We start from the raw sequence: 15,136 nt of genomic DNA, 5'->3' as shown, positions 1-15,136 counted from the left end.
TCAAATGCTAACCCCTGTGAATTGTTCCTCCTCAATATTTCTTGAATCTGCTCACTTTTCTACATTTCCACTGGCGTCACAATAAGCCACCATTCGCCCCTTCCCGGGAGAATCACTGTGACCTCCCTGAAATCCGCTCTTCCCATAGTACTGCCCATTCCTGTCCCTGAATCCCTGACATTTGAGCAGAGACCTGTAGGAGGTGAGGGAGCAAGTTAAGCAGATGGTGAGAAATCCAGTAGAGGAATTGTAGTCCAGGCAGAGGGAATAGCAGGTGCAAGGACCCTGAGGAGAGAGTCTACCCAGAGATTGGACAGACACCAGGAAAGCCAGTATGAATGGGGAGAAATGAGTATCAGAAGGGAGGGTGGAGTAAACAGTAAGAAGATAGGGACATAGGGGAGGATAGATGGATCATTTTGGGCATTATAAGCTTTCTTTCTTTCTTTCTCTTTCTTTCTTTCTTTCTTTTTTTTTTTTTTGATGGAGTCTTGCTCTGTCACCCAGGCTGGAGTGCAGTGGCATAATCTCAGCTCACCGCAACCTCTGCCTCCTGGGTTCAAGCAATTCTCCTGCCTCAGCCTCCCGAGTAGCTGGTATTACAGGCACCCAACCACCGTGCCCGGCTAATTTTTGTATTTTTAGTAGAGACGAGATTTCACCATCTTGGCCAGGCTGGTCTCAAACTCCTGACCTTGTGATCCACCCGCCTTGGCCTCCCAAAGTGCTGGGATTACAGACATAAGCCGCTGCACCCGGCCTATAAGCCACTTTTTAAGGACTTTGGCTGTTACTCAGAATGAGATGGGAGCCATTGGAAGGTTTCAAGCAAGGGGGTAATATGATTCAACTTTTTGTTTTTGTGTTGAGAATAGACTACAGGTGGGCAAGTTGTGGTATCAGGGAGGCAAATTAGGAAGACTAGATTGCAAAAATCTAGTGGCCCATGGTAGTAACAGAAGTAGCGAGAAGTGGTTGGATTCTGTAAATATTTTGAAGATAGAGCCAACAGGATTTCCTGATAGATTAAATGTGGGGTGAGAAAGAGTCAAATGTGATGCCTGGGTTTTTGGCCTGTGCAACCAGTAAAATTGAGTTGCCATTTACTGAGATATTAACCACTGTTAACAAAAATGCCTATCTTTCTACATTTGTTTTTTCAATGCACAGAGCCTCTAGCTGCATCCATATTGCTACAAAGAACATAATTTCATTCTTTTTATGGCTGTGTAGTATTCCATGGTGTACACGTATCACATTTTTAAAAATCCAACCCACTGTTGGTGGGCACCTAGGTTGATTCCATGTCTTTGTTATTGTGAATAGTGCTGTGATGAACACGTGAGTGCATGTGTTTTTCGTTTTCTTTTGGATATATACCCAGTAATGGAATTGCTGCATCAAATTGCTGCCACAAAAAAAAAAAATCTGTTTTAAGTTATTTGCGAAATCTCCAAACTGCTTTCCAGAGTGGCTGAACTAGTTTTTATTTCCAACCAATAGTAAATCAACATTCCCTTTTCTCCACAGCCTCCCCAGCATGTTATTTTTTTACTTTTTAATAATCATCATTCTGACTGGTGTGAGATGGTATCTCATTGTGGTTTCAATTTGCATTGCTCTGATGATTAGTGATGTTGAGCATTTTTTCATATGTCTGTCGGCTGCTTGTACAGCTTCTTTTGAGACGTGTCCATTCATGTCCTTTGCCCATTTTTTAATGGGATTGCTTGGTTTTTGCTTGTTGATTTGTTTAAGTTCCTTATAGATTCTGGATATTACCTTTGTCAAATGCATAGTTTGCTAATATTTTCTCCAATTCTGTAGGCTGTTTACTCTGTTGGTAATTTCTTTTGCTGTGCAGACACTGTTTAGTTTAATTAGGTCTCACTTGTCATTTTTGGTTTTGTTGCAATTGCTTTCGGATACTTGGCCACAAATTCTTTGCCAAAACTGATGTCAAGAAAGGTATTTTCTAGGTTTTCTTTCAGGATTTTTATAGCTTGAGGTCTTACATTTCAGCCTTTAAACCATCTTGCATTAATTTTTGTATATGGTGAGAGGTAAGAGTCCAGTTTCGTTCTTTTGCATATAGCTAGCCAGTTATCCCAGCGCCATTTATTGAATAAGGAGTACTTTTCCCATTGCTTATTTTTGTCAACTTTTTCAAAGATCTGTTGGTTGTAGGTGTGTAGATTTATTTCAGGGTACTCTATTCTGTTCCATTGGTCTATATGTTTGTTTTTGTACTAGTACCATACTGTTTTAGTTACTGTAGCCTTATGGTGTAGTTTGAAGTCCAGTAATGTGATACCTCTGGCTTTGTTCTTTTTGCTTAGGATTGCTTTGGCTATTCAGGCTCTTTTTTAGTTCCAAATGAATTTTAGAATAGATTTTTATAACTGTATGAAAAATGACATTGGTATTTTGATAGGGATAGCACTGAATCTGTAAATTGCTTTGGGCAGTATGGCTATTTTAACAATATTGATTCTTCCAATCCATAAGCATGGAATATTTTTTCCATTTATTTGTGTCATCTCTGATTTCTCTCAGCAGTGTTTTGTAGTTCTCCTTGTAGAGATCTTTCACCTCCTTGGTTAGATAAATCTTTACATATTTCATTTTTTGGTGATTCTTGTAAAAGGGTTGTGTTCTTGATTTGGGTCTCAGCTAGGACATTACTGGTGTATAGAAATGCTACTAATTTTTGTACATTCATTTTGTATCCTGAAACTTACTGAAATTTTTTTATCAGTTCCAGAGGCCTTTTGGCAGGATGTTTAGGACTTTCAATGTATAGAATCATATCATCAGCAAAAAGAGATAGTTTGACTTTTCCTTTTTTGTTTGGATGCCTTTTATTTCTTTCTCTTGCCTGATTGCTCTGGCTAGAATGCCCAGCACTGCGTTGAATAGGAGTGGTAGGAATGGGCATCTTTGTCTTGTTGCAGTTATCAAAGGGAATGGTTCCAGCTTTTGCCTGTTTGGTATGATGTTGGCTGTGGGGTTGTCATAAATGGCTTTTACTACTTTGAGGTATGTTCCTCTGATGCCTAGTCTGTTGATGCCTAGTCTGTTTTACCATGAAGGGATGTTAGGTTTTATCAAAATCTGACATTTTATCAAAATCTAACATCTGCATCTGTGAAGATGTTCATGTGGTCTTTGGTTTTTATTCTGTTTATATGGTGAATCACATTTATTGACTTGTGTATGTTGAACAAACCTTGCGTCTCAAGAATAAAGCCTATTTGATCATTGTGAATTAACTTTTTGATGTGCTGCTGGATTTGGCTTGCTAGTAGTTTGTTGAGAATTTTTGTGTCTATGTTCACCAGGGATATTGACCTGAAGTTTTCTTTTTTGTTGTGTTTCTGCCAGATTTTGGTATCAAGATGATGCTGGCTTCATACAATGAGTTAGGGAGAAGCCCCTCTTCCTCAATTTTTTTGGAATAGTTTTAGTATGATTGGTTTCAGTTCTTCTTTGTACATCTGGTAGAATTTGACTACGAATCCATCTGGTCCAGGACTCTTTTTGGTTGGTAAGTTTATTTTTGTTTTTTATTTTTATATGATGATGATGATTATTATTATTATTAGAGATGGTGTATTGCTTCATCACCCAGCCTGGAGTGCAGTTGTGCAATCTCGGCTCACTGCAACCTCTACCTCCTGGATTCAAGTGATTCTCCTGCCTCAGCCTTCCCAGTAGCTGAGACTACAGGTGCACGCCACCACACCTGGCTAATTTCTTTGAATTTTTAGTAGAGACGGGGGTTTCACCAGGTTGGCCAGGCTGATCTCGAACTCCTGACCTCAGGTCATCTGCCCACCTTGGCCTCCCAAAATGCTGGGATTACAGATGTGAGCCACTGAGCTCAGCCAGTAAGTTTTTTTAATACTAATTCAATTTCTAAACTGGTATTGGTCTGTTCAGATTTTCACTTTCCCCCTGGTTCAATCTTGGGAGGTTGTGTGCTTCCAGGAATTTATCCATTGTTTCTATATTTTCTAATTTGTATGTGTAGGGGTGTTCATAATAGTCTCTAAGGATCTTTTGTATTTCTATGAGATCGATTGTAATGTCATCTTTGTCATTCCTGATTACACTTATTTGGATCTTCTCTCTTTTTTTTCTTTGTTAATCTAGGCAGTGGTCTACCACTTTTGTTTATTCTTTTAAAGAACAAATTCTTAGTTTCACTGATCCTTAGTATTGACTTTTGGTTCTCAATTTCATTTGGTTCTTCTGTGATTTTAGTTATTTCTTTTCTTCTACTGGCTTTGGGGTTAGATACTTCTTTTTTTTTTCTAGTTCCTCTCAGTGCAATGTTAGATTGTTAATTTGAGATATTTCTAATCTCTTGATGAAAGTATTTAGTGCTTCAAACTGCTTTAGCTGCATCCCAAAGGTTTTTCTAAGTTGTGCCTCTATTTTCATTAATTTCTAATTTTTTTTATTATCACCTTAATTTTGTTGTTCACCCGAGTTATGCAGAAGCAAGTTGGTTCATTTTCCTGTTTTTGTGTAGTTTTGAGAGATAATCTTGCTATTTATTTCTATGTTTATTGCACTGTGGTCTGAGAGTGTGCCTGCTATGATTTCTATTAGATTGGTGCAAAAGTAATTACGGTTTTTTACCATTAAAAGTAATGGCAAAAACTGCAATTACTTTTGCACCAACCATCTAATACTTTTGGAATTTATTGAGACTTGCTTTATGGCTGATCTAGTGGTCAATCTTAAAATGCATCTCATGTGCTGATAAGAATGTGTATTCTGTGGTTGTTGGGTGAAGTATTCTATAGATGTCTCTTAAGTCAAATTCATCAAATGTTGAGTTTAAGTCAAGAATTTCTTTGTTAGTTTTCTGCCTCAATGATCTGTCTAACACTGTTAATGGGGTGTTGAAGTTCCCCGCTATTATTTTGTGGCTGTCTAAGTCTTTTTTATGTCAAGAAGAACTGGTTTTATGAATCTGGGTGGGCTCCAGTGTTGCGTGCATATTTATTTAGGATAGGTAAGTCTTCTTGTTGAATTGAATCCTTTATAATTATGTCATGCACTTCTTTACCCTTCCTGATTGTTGTTGGTGTAAAGTTTGTTTTATCTGATGTAAAAATAGTGACTCTTGTGCTTTTTCATTTTCCATTTGCATGGTAGATCTTTCTCCATCCCTTTACTTTGAGCCTGTGTGTGCCATTACATGTAAGATGCATCTCTTGAAGACAGCAGATATTTGGGTCTTGTCTTTTTATCCAGCTTGCCACTCTGTGCTTTTTAACTGGGGCATTTAGACCATTTACATTCAGGGTTAGTATTGATAGATGAGATTTTTATTCCATCATCATGTTGTTGGCTGTTTGTTTTCTACTCTTGATTGTGTAATTGCTTTAGATTGTCTATGGGCTATGTGTTTGAGCATGTTTTGGGGGTAGCAGGTGTTGATCACTTGTTTCCATGTTTAGCACTCCCTTAAGGACTTCTTGTAAGTCTGGTCTGGTGGTAACAAATTTTCTTAGTGCTTGCTTGTCTAAGGAGGTTTTTATTTCTCCTTTGCCTATGAAGCTTGATTTGGTAGGATATGAGATTCTTGGTTGGAATTTCTTTCCTTTAAGAATGCTGAAAAAAGGCCCCCAATCTCTTCTGGTTTGTAAGGTTTCTGCTGAGAGGTCTGCTGCTAGCCTGATGGAGTTCCCTTTGTAGGTGACATGACCTTTCTCTCTAGCTGCCTTTAAGACTTTTTATTTTGCAATGACTGTTTATTTTGGTGTGGTCATCTTGTATAGTATCTTACAGGGGTTCTCTGTATTTCTTGAATTTGTATGTCTTCTTCTCTAACAGGATTGGGGAAATTTTCATGGACTATATTCTCAAACATATTTTCCAAGTTGCTTATTCGCTCTCCTTCTCTTTCAGGAATGCCAATGAGTCACAGACTTAGTCTCTTTACATAGTACTATTATATATTTCTCAGGGGTTTTGTTCACTTTTAAAAATTCTTTTTTCCTTCTTTTTTCTGACTGAGTTGATTGGAAGAACCAGTCTTCAAGCACTGAGCTTGATCTGTTCTGCTCTTAATGCTTTGATTGTATTATGTAATTCTTGAAGTGCGTTATTCAGTTCAAGAAGTTCAGTTTGGTTGTTTCTTAAAATGGCTATTTCATCTTTCAGCTCCTGGATCACTTAACTGGATTCCTTGGATTAGATTTCAGCTTTCTCCTGGATCTCAATTAGCTTCCTTGCCATTCAGATTCTGAATTCTGTCTGTCATTTCAGTCATCTCAATCTGGATAAGAACCATTTCTGGGGAACTAGTGTGTTTTTTTGGAGGTAAGGGGACACACTGGCATTTTGAGTTGCCAGAGCTCTTGTGCTGATTCTTTCTCATGTTTGAGGGCTAATATTCATTTAACTGTGATGTAAGTTGAAAGTAGTCAGTTGGCTTCATTTCTGGGTGTTTTCAGAAGGCCACGACCATACAGAATCTTTATTTGTGGCTGCATTTTTGCCTTAGGTTTCACAGGTGCTGTATACTGGCAGGGTATTTTGGTGTTGCATTTTGGGCTGCAGTCCAGTAGGTGGTGCTTAAAAGTGTTGGCCTGTAGATAGGCTCTCAGCAACAGGGTTCTTTTATATTTTGGCACAGTTGGCAGTAGTGCTCTGTGGTGAGGGGAGAAAAGAGGACCCCCTCACCTTGTCTGCTCCTGGGCCTTGGAGGAGCACCTCTGATCACTGACTCCAGGCCTGCATTTCCTTTGTTAGGTGTTCTGGTCTGCAGGGCTCCCTCATGCAAGAGCCACAGCTAGCAGACAGGTCATACCCTTCCCAGGCCAGCCCTGTGGAGGGAGACACACCCTGCTCCCCAACCAGCCCATTAACTCAGGGGTATCACCCCTCTCAGTTTTCTGAGAGTGAGGGCACCCCCGCTGCTTGGGTGCTGCCCAAGCTGGCAAGTCTCGACCAGCTAGGAACAGCAGAGACGGGTGGAATCACCCAATCTACCATCTTCATGCCTCCTCGGGGCACGCAGAGCTGTGCTTGCCAGCAGAATTCAGATAGGGGTGGGTTTGCTGTGTTGGAATCCCTAACTGGTGTGTCTCGCCTGGCTAGGAGGAGCCAGGGTAGGTGGAATCACCCAATCCACCATCCAGGTGCTTCCCGGGAAATCGTGGGGCTGTGCCTGCCAGCAGAGTTCAGGCAGAAGCAGGCCTACTGTGCTGTTAGCCCCAGCAGGCATGGCCTTCCCGGCGGAGGGAGCAGTGTGGATGGGTGGAATCGTCTGATCCACCGTCAGGGTGCTTCCTGGGGGAACACAGAGCGGTGTATCTCAGCATAGTTCAGGCAGAAGTGGGGCCGCTGTGCTAGAAGCTGGTGCCGAGCCTTATCTGGTGAGGGGGAGTGGAGCAATCTTACTGCTCCCGGGCACCACAGCCGCGGCCTCTTTTGGGGATATGGCAGCCGAGACTGGGCTGCTCCAGGGTCTAAGGCTTGTGGAGGCCCCTGTGGACTTGAGTGTTTGCCTCCACAAAAACTCTGGGTGGCTCTCTGTATCAGTGTAGAAGCCCGGGTTGGGGGTTGGAGGAATTTTTCCATTCCCAGGATTGAATAGGTTCCTGTGGGAAGTGTGGATCCCCAGGAGGCTTTCACTCATTCTCCCTTTCCTGGTGGTGGGAACTTCTCCTGGCTGCGCTGACCCCAGATGGGCTGCGACCTAGCTTTGCTCTTTTCTGTTCTCAGTGTCCCCTTGCTCCCTTGATGGATCCCAACGTGGTTTCTTAGACGACTGGCTTGCAGGGTCAGTGTTTACTTGCCACTTTTTTTCCTCTCTGTGACAGCTGCACACACTAGCTGCTTCTAGTCCACCATCCTGACCCGCTTCTGATGTGAAACGTGAACATGAATGACTCCATTTTGGTTTGGTCTGCTGGAGCCTAGTATAGGAGCTCAGTCCAAATCAATGGCCGCCCATAAATTTTATTTAACAGGCTGTACAGCAAGTGGTGAGTGGTGGGCAAGCGAGTGAAGTTTCATCTGTATTTACAGCCACTCCCTGTCACTCATATTACCACCTGAGTTCCACCGCCTGTCAGATCAGTTAGGGCATTTGATTCTGATAGGAGCATGAAACCTATTGTGAACTGCGCATGCGAGGGATCTAGGTTGCAGGCTCTTTATGAGAACCTAATGCCTGATGATCTGCCACTGTCTCCCATCACCCTCAAACGGAACCATCTAGTTGCAGGAAAACAAACTCACAGCTCCCACTGATTCTACATTAAGGTGAGCTGTATAATTATTTCATTATATATTACAATGTAATAATATAAATAAAGTGCACAATAAATGTTATGCATTTGAATTATCCTGAAACCATCTCCCCCACCCCAGTCCGTAGAAAAATTGTATTCCACAAAACTGGTGCCAAAAAGTTTGGGAACTGCTGGTGTAGGACATGTTACCCATCTTTAATCTTCATCTTCAAAATATTCATGAGGGTTTTAATTAATTTATTTTCTCAGAGGAACTTTAAAATGCACTTTTCAAGGGTCAAATCAAGCTTCTTGTGGTTTGGATTGGGATTGAATTTACTGGGGAGAATGGTTGTATTAAAAATATTGAATCTCCCATCCAAGTACTAACCAGGCCCACCCCTGCTTAGTCCTATGATCAGAAGAGATCAGGTGTGTTCAGGGTGGTATGACCATTTGTCCGTTCTTGTATTTAAAATGTATCTCCTGTAGATATCATATACTTGAGTCTTGATTTTTTTTTTTTAGATGGGATTTCGCTCTTGCTGCCCAGGCTGGGGTGTGATGGTGCCATCTCGGTTCACTGCAACCTTCGCCTCCCAGGTTCCAGCGATTCTCCTGCCTCAGCCTCCCAAGTAGCTGGGATTACAGGCACGCACCACCATGCCTGGTTAATTTTGTATTTTTAGTAGAGATGGGGTTTCACCATATTGGTCATGCTGGTCTCGAACTCCTTACCTCAGATGATCCACCCGCCTTGGCCTCCCAAAGTACTGGGATTACAGGTGTGAGCCACTGCACCCTGTCAAGTCTTGAGTTTTTTATCCCATCTGAAAATCTATCTTTTAAATAAAGTGTTTAGTCCATATTCATTTAAAATAAAATAAAATATTGAATTGAATCTCCTCATACAGGGATATATTTCTCAATCTATTCTTCTTTTAAATTCAATATATTTGCATCCTAGATTTTTTCCTATTTTTCTTTTCTTTTCTTTTCTTTTCTTTTTTTCGAGACTGGCTGCTCTGTCATGCAGGCTGGAGGGCAGTGGTGTGATCTCGGCTCACTGTGGCCTCCACCTCCAGATTCAAGCGATTCTTCTGCCTCAGCCTCTCGAGTAGCTGGGATTATAGGCATATGTCACCATGCCCAGCTAATTTTTGTATTTGTAGTAGAGATGGGGTTTTACTATGTTGGCCAGGCTGGTGTCGAACTCCTGGCCTCTGCCCGTCTCGGCCTCCCAAAGTGCTGGGATAATCTAGGCATGAGCTGCCATGTCCGGCCTGCATCCTATATATTTTTTGTTAAGTTTATTCCTAGGTGTTTTATTGGTTGTTATTGTGAATAGAGTTTTTTCGCATTATTTTTTCTTACCAATTATATAGCTAAAGGAAAGCTTGGTCTGTATGTGAGTGCTGTTGTTATGCTAAACTTCAAGTTTTGCATTATGCCAGCCTTGAGTAGTAGATGTGTTTATCACTGCTAGCCTACCTATAACCTCTACTCAGTCTATATGTACACACTGTATAACCTGATTTTTAAAAAATATATATTGCTCTAACACTTGGACATCTGATCTTTGCATTGGTCTAATATATTTATAAATTGACTATCTTCAGACTCCTATATGTTCTAGACTATCTCATCTGCAAATGATGATAAACTTGCATCTTCCTTTCTGACAGTATGCCTTTTATTTATTTTTCTTATCTTATGGCATTGACTAAAACATTCAAGATAATTTTTTTTTTTTTTAGATGGAGTCTCACTCTGTCGCTAGGCTGTAGTGCAGTGGCATGGTCTTGGCTCACTGCAACCTCTACTTCCTGGGTTCAAGTGATTCTCCTGCCTCAGCCTCCCAAGTAGCTGGGACTATAGGCGTGTGCCACCATACCCAGCTAATTTTTTTTGTATTTTTAATAGAGATGGGGTTTCACCATGTTGGCCAGGATGGTCTCAATCTCCTGACCTCATGATCTGCCTGCCTCAGCCTCCCAAAGTATTGGGATTACAGGCGTGAGCCACCACACCCAGCCTCAAGAAAATTTTTAAAATTGCAAAGATAATAGCTATCCCTGTCTTATTTGTAAATTTAACAGAAATAGCTTTAATCTTATATTTCAATCTTAAGTACAATGTATGTTGTTCATTTCTGGTACAAAAATTTGATGTTATTAAGGTAGTTGTAGTCTCCTAGTTTACTAAAAGTTTGAGTCTGGAATTAATATTTAATTTTATAAGATTTATTTTTTCATCAAGAGTGACGATTATTTAATTTTTTCCTTTAATTTGTTGATGTATACCAATTAACATAATATGAAACCTTTCTTACTTTCCCTTGAGCGTTCTCACTTTTGCTCCTGGGCTCCTGGCTATTCCAGCCCCTGCCTTTCTAGTGAAGCATACTCTGTTACCTCCCCACTGCTGTTATCCATTCCATTTCTATTTATTGTTTTCCAGTACATAGTGTTACTGGATGAAAACTTCATTTTTACTTAACTTTGTATGAAATTCTTCCCCCAGATATTAACATAGCTCCTCCGCTCACCTCCTTCAAATCTTCACTCAAATGTAACCTGCTCAGTGAGGACTTTCCTGACAAACTCTTTAAGTTGCAGTCTTCTCATCACCTCCATCCCATTGCTTTACTTTCTTCTAAAACACTTATCATATCCTAACACACTGTGTAACTTATTTTATTTCATGTACTCCTCCACCAGGCTATAAGCTTCAAGAGAGTCAAGTTTTTTCTCCCTTGATTTTGTCCTTCCCATGAGAACAAAAGCCTGGCTCTAAGCTTCAGCACCCCTAAATCTTAAAGATGTCTCTGATTAATCATCTAGACCTAAAACTTTCCAAAAGTTATGTCAGCAGGGAGACTGTAAAGGGAATCAATTTTCAGATCCTTATCTTCCAGAGGAACTCCTTCTTAAAACCAGTGTGCCACAGATTATGCCTGTGTTCACATCAGCCATTATTCTACCTTTTAAAATAAAGGCACATGTCTCACCCATCCCAAGTCTTTGAATGGAGCATTTCTAAGTATAAAATCCTCCAAGGAACCAAACAAAGAGGTAGACCCCTTTAATGACTAATCAAGACATAATAAACCCTTAGAGCTTCTTGTCTTTCCCTGTTGTATATTCATTTCGAGTCAGAGTAAAGCTGTATTATAAGCAGAGCTTTCATTTTTTTTTTTTTTTCCGAGACAAAGTCTCTTTCTGTTGTTGCCCAAGCTGGAGTGCAATGGTGCAATCACGGCTCACTGCAACCTCTGCCTCGCAGAGAATTGTTCAAGCAATTCTCCCACCTCAGCCTCCCACATAACTGGGATTACATGCACCCGCAATCATGCCCAGCTCATTTTTGTGTTTTTGTGGAGATGGGGTTTCTCCATTTTGTCCAGGCTGGTCTTGAACTCCTGACCTCAGGTGATCCACCCGCCTCGGCCTCCCAAAGTACTGAGATTACAGGCCTGAGCCACCGCGCCCAGCCAAGCAGAGCATTTTGACCTAGGGATTGTGCTATGTAGTAGTTGAGTAGTGAGAGTAATGAAAATTCTCATTTACAAACTTTGCCTCTTCTGTCTTCTGTCTGCTGACCCCCCCCCACAAAAGGCATTACACTGGAAGAGTGCTGCAAAAACAAAACAGAGTCAATGAGATATATTACATGCTTTTTTTTAAAAAGCCCCTTCTCACATACTTAAGCAATTATTTTCAGCCATTGTTAATATTTGTTTCTGGGATTTGTAATTATTTGCAAATAAAAGCACTTCAAAAATGCCAAAGCTGAATAGGTTAGTATATTACTTACCTATTGCTACACAACAAATTACTACAAACTTAGCACCTTAAAATAACGAACATTTATTATTTCAGTTTCTATGGGTCAGGAGCTACAGTTTAGCTGAGTCTTCTGCTTAGGGTCTCACAAGATTGTAATCAAAGTGTTAGTTGGGCTGCATTCTCATCTGGAAATTTGACTGGAGAAAGATCCACTTCCAGTCTCACTCAGGTTATTGACAGAATTTATTTCCTGGCAGTTTTAAGGCTGAGGGCCTTGGCTGCTTGCTGTCTGTCTGCTAGGTGGGACCAGGATCAGATCCTAGAGGCCACCAGTAGTTCCTTGCCTCATACGTGCGCTTCCTCAATGTGGCCAATTACTTCTACAAGCCAGCAGGGAGAGGCTCTAGCAAGAAAGTGAGTTTCCTAGTAAGATAGAGTCTTCTGTAACATCAAGTAATCCCAGAATCACTTCCCATCACCTTTGCTGTATTCTACTAATTAGAACCCAAGAGAAGGAATTGCACGAGGCGTGGACCTCAGGTGGCAAGGATCCTGTGGAGTCACCTCAGACACTGTCTACCACAATTAGTAACTGACTCTTAATGTAACTGAGATATTTTCTTGAGCTACCAAGTTTTTCAAGATTTAGTGAATAAAAATTATTTATAAAACTTTACAAAGCTTTTAAAGAATTGGTGTATAGGGCTCAATATGGAGTCATAATTTACTTTTAGTTAATCATACAATAAAATACTTACTGCAATTATAATCCTGATCTTATTTCATCTTATTAAATGTTTAGTATTTTCTATCTCTTCTTAAAAATACATATATGAGGCCGAGTGCAGTGGCTCACGCCTGTAATCCCAGCACTTTGGGAGGCCGAGGCAGGCGGATCACCTCTGGTTGGGAGTTTGAGACCACCCTGACCAACACGGAGAAACCCTGTCTCTACTAAAAATACAAAATTAGCTGAGGCAGAAGAATTGCTTGAACCTGGGAGGCAGAGGTTGCAGTTAGCCGAGATCACACCATTGCACTCCCGTCTGGGCAACAAGAGAGAAACTCCATTAAAAAAAAAATATATATATATATATATACACACACACACACACACACACACACACACACACACACACACACATGTTAGCTGGAGAACTGATTATTTTTATAGTGCTGTTTATATTTCTTTTTCTTTAAATGTATGGATTTCTGAAAACCTCCATCATAATGTCTAAAATAATTAATGGAGTAATTGTAATTTTATATATGATCCTTACTTAGTTAATCCTAAAGGCTGAACATAGCATCTGGACATACTTTCTATCATACTTTGTTTCTCATAAGTAAGTAATATTTTAAGCTACAAATTATACTGCATCATTGTAAATTAAGTAATGAAAAATAGTATTTTGATTTATTACTTTTTTTAATACTTTCAGTTATGGGATACATGTGCAGAATGTGCAGCTTTGTTACATAGGTATACATGTGCCATGGTGGTTTGCTGCACTCTTCAACCCCCCATCTACATTAGGTATTTCTCCTAATGCTATCCTTCCCCTAGCCCCCCACACCCTGAGAGGCCCCAGTATGTGATGTTCCCTTCCCTGTGTCCATGTGCTCTCATTGTTCACCTCCCACTTATGAGTGAGAACATGAGGTGTTTGGTTTTCTGTTCCTGTGTTAGTTTGCTGAGAATGATGGTTTCCAGCTTCATCCATGTCCCTGCAAAGGACAAGAACTCATCCTTTTTTACAGCTGCATAGTATTCCATGGTGTATATGGGCCACATTTTCTTTATCCAGTCTATCATTGATGAGCATTTGTGTTGGTTCCAAGTCTTTGCTATTGTGAACAGTGCTCCAATAAACATACATGTGCATGTGTCTTTATAGTAGAATGATTTATAATCCTTTGGGTATATACCCAGTAATGGGATTGCTGGATGAAATGGTATTTCTGGTTCTAGATCCTTGAGGAATTGCCACACTGTCTTCCACAATGGTTGAACTAATTTACACTCCCACTAACAGTGTAAGAGCGTTCCTATTTCTCCACATCCTCTCCAGCATCTGTTGTTTCCTGATTTTTTAATGATCACCATTCTAACTGGTGTGAGATGGTATCTCATTGTGGTTTTGATTTGCATTTCTCTAATGATCAGTGATGATGAGCTTTTTTTCATATGTTTGCTGGCTGCATAAATGTCTTCTTTTGAGAAGTGTCTGTTCTTATCCTTCGCCCACTTTTTGATGGGGTTTTTTTTCTTGTAAGTTTGTTTAAGTTCTTTGTAGATTCTGGATATTAGCCCTTTGTCAGATGGGTAGATTGCAAAAATTTTCTCCCATTCTGTAGGTTGCCTGTTCACTCTTAGGATAGTTTCTTTAGCTGTGCAAAAGCTCTTTTGTTTAATTAGATCCCATTTGTCAATTTTGGCTTTCGTTGCCATTGCTTTTGGTGTTGATTTATTACCTTTTTATACCTTGTTAAAACATTGATGAATTAATTATGTTAAATTACATTACATCATTCAAATCTTGACTGCTTTTACTAATCTATCTTATAAAACGTGTTCTCTAACCTTTTTTGAGTAGTTTTTATACTTTCTTTGAAATGCATAACACATGTATTTAAATTGAAAAATGAGACCAGAGTTTTCCTGGTGGATACTGAGCATGATTAGGGCTGATGGGACTAACAAAGATGACTGGTTTGCCAGGTAGCCCCCTCCACTACCTGAATGAAGAAAATATTCAGCTCTAGGATTTAGATGACAATATGTTTAAGTAATGTAATAAGATAAAAGCAGTTTATAAAATATACTCCCTTGGCAAAGGCATAGGAAATAAACAATATTTCAATTTTCCAAGTCCTCATTGGGTGTATTGAGTTCATCAAGGTATCTCAAAGCAAAAGAGCAATAAGTATAACTAATAATAATTTGTTAAGTCTTGGTAAAGTCTTTTTGTTATGTTTCCTAGAAATTTGAGAAAGTCAGTGCCTTGTGATGAGTGGGCAACAAATCCTTTTCCAAGCCATGTGGCTTCCAGTTCATTTTTTTCATTAATTTGAAGAAGGACGTTGCTA

The sequence above is a fragment of the Pan troglodytes genome, chromosome 2, assembly GCF_028858775.2.
Source record: "Pan troglodytes isolate AG18354 chromosome 2, NHGRI_mPanTro3-v2.0_pri, whole genome shotgun sequence".
Lineage (NCBI taxonomy): Eukaryota > Metazoa > Chordata > Mammalia > Primates > Hominidae > Pan > Pan troglodytes.
The sequence above is the reverse complement of the archived record's forward strand: the minus strand, read 5'-3'. Positions refer to the sequence as shown.